At 31.1% G+C, this 1,866-nt stretch overlaps 1 long non-coding RNA gene across 1 annotated transcript; it reads left to right on the forward strand.

Moving 5' to 3' along the window:
* The first annotated feature begins 506 nt into the window (after positions 1-506).
* LOC131632185 (uncharacterized) lies at positions 507-1,286 on the forward strand. Its single transcript, XR_009292921.1, has 3 exons — positions 507-856; positions 933-1,042; positions 1,185-1,286. It is a non-coding gene; the product is annotated as an uncharacterized LOC131632185 (long non-coding RNA).
* Positions 1,287-1,866: the final 580 nt, after the last annotated feature.

Below are 1,866 nucleotides of genomic sequence, written 5' to 3' on the forward strand. Positions count from 1 at the left end.
ATATAGGAATGTCAAGTACAATTCCCGTAACCTCATGAAGGACTATTTTCATTGGGCTTCATATAGATGTAGTCGACTCAAACTTATTTAAAAAAATAATAATAAGATTTTTTTTTTCTTTTTAATAACATTTATTCTTATCTTATTTCTTTCTGCAATTAAAAATTTTATTGCAACTTCTTTCTAGATATTCTTTTTAATTTGATATTAAAATTTATAATTTTATATTAAGTAAATTCATAAAAGAAACCATTAACAATGAAAAAATCAACCCATAATTATTTGATTTTTTCTTTTTTTAACATCGCTTTTATATTATTATCATATTTTCTTAACTCATAAGATATTTCTTACTTAACTAGTAAGATATCTCCCGCTTAACTCGTAAGATATCTCACTTGTCTGCCTATATACTTTGTCGTCATGCATTGTCATCTCTTCATACCTACCCCTCTCACCCCTATTTAAACTAACTTAGACCATCAACTCATAATCGACCACTCCACTTCTCTTCATTCCTACCCCTCTCACCCATATTTAAATTAACCTAGACCATCAACTCGTAATCGACCACTCTATTTCTCTTCATTCCTACCCCTCTCACCCCTATTTAAACCTAGATCATCAATTCATAATCAACCATTCCGCTTCTCTTCATTCATACCCCTCTCACCTCAATTTAAATTAACCTAGACCATCGGCTCGTAATCGGCCACTCCACGTCTCTTCATTGCTACCCCTCTCACCCCTATTTAAATTAACCTAGATCATCAATATGTAATCAGTGGCTCCATGTCTTAATCAACACTACTCTCAATTATCTATCTCGAGATTAATCGTTTAGAATCTTTTGCAGGTTACTCTTAGCCTAATTTATGTTTAATTTTTATTTCACCTAACTCAAAAAATTAATTGTTTAGAATCTTTTGCAGGTTACTCTTCGCCCAATTTATATTTGATTTTTATATCACATAACACAACAAATGACTTCTCCAAACCATCGCCTTCAATGTTGTTTGTGCAAATACTATTAAGTCATAAGGTAAGCACCACATTTTTTATTGATTTTGTTATGCTTACATCAATTTAATTGAATTTTCAATGGAGTTTGATTGTTCTAATAAAACCCTAGTTATAAGCTTTAAAATCCATGAATCCCAACTAAAGATCTATTCAATTAACAGGAATTTTCCACCGCCCTCGACTAGCTGCTTTGAGGCTAATCACTTAGAATCATTTGCAACCTACCTTCGGTGTTGTTTATTCTAATATTATCTAGTTATGAGGTACCATTGCGATCTTTTTTTTACTAAATTTCTAATGCTTACGACAATTTAATTGAAAATTCAAAGTTTGATTGTTCTTGTAAAATCTCGATGATAAACTCTAAAATTTATGGCTATTCTCTTTGAATCTTTTGCAGCTGCCCTTAGCCAAATATATGATTGATTTTTGCATTGTGTAAGGAATTGATTGTTTTCTTCAAATCCAAAACTTCAGTGTTTATTGTACTTACACTGTCAAACCATAAGGTACAAACCACAATTTTATTTACTGTTTTCTTATGTTTACATCAATTAAATTGAGTTTTTGATGGAGTTTGATTGTTCTTATAAAATCTTCATTATAAGCATTAAAATTCATGAATCTCCGATTAATGACCTACTCAATTCATACAGATTTGGCTTCACTCTTAACAAGTAAAATATTGTCAGATTCAGAAGAAGCACCCAGAAGTGATGTGAAAATATTCAGAAAGATACTGACCTTTCCTTCATCCACCCAGAAGCCTAATTTAAGTGTAGAGGGAAATGAAGAAAACGATACCCATTATCCGATGTTAACATTGTTTCACCTAGTCTGAAA

The sequence above is a fragment of the Vicia villosa genome, unplaced genomic scaffold (genome assembly GCF_029867415.1).
Source record: "Vicia villosa cultivar HV-30 ecotype Madison, WI unplaced genomic scaffold, Vvil1.0 ctg.000911F_1_1, whole genome shotgun sequence".
In the NCBI taxonomy this organism is placed as follows: Eukaryota; Viridiplantae; Streptophyta; class Magnoliopsida; order Fabales; family Fabaceae; genus Vicia; species Vicia villosa.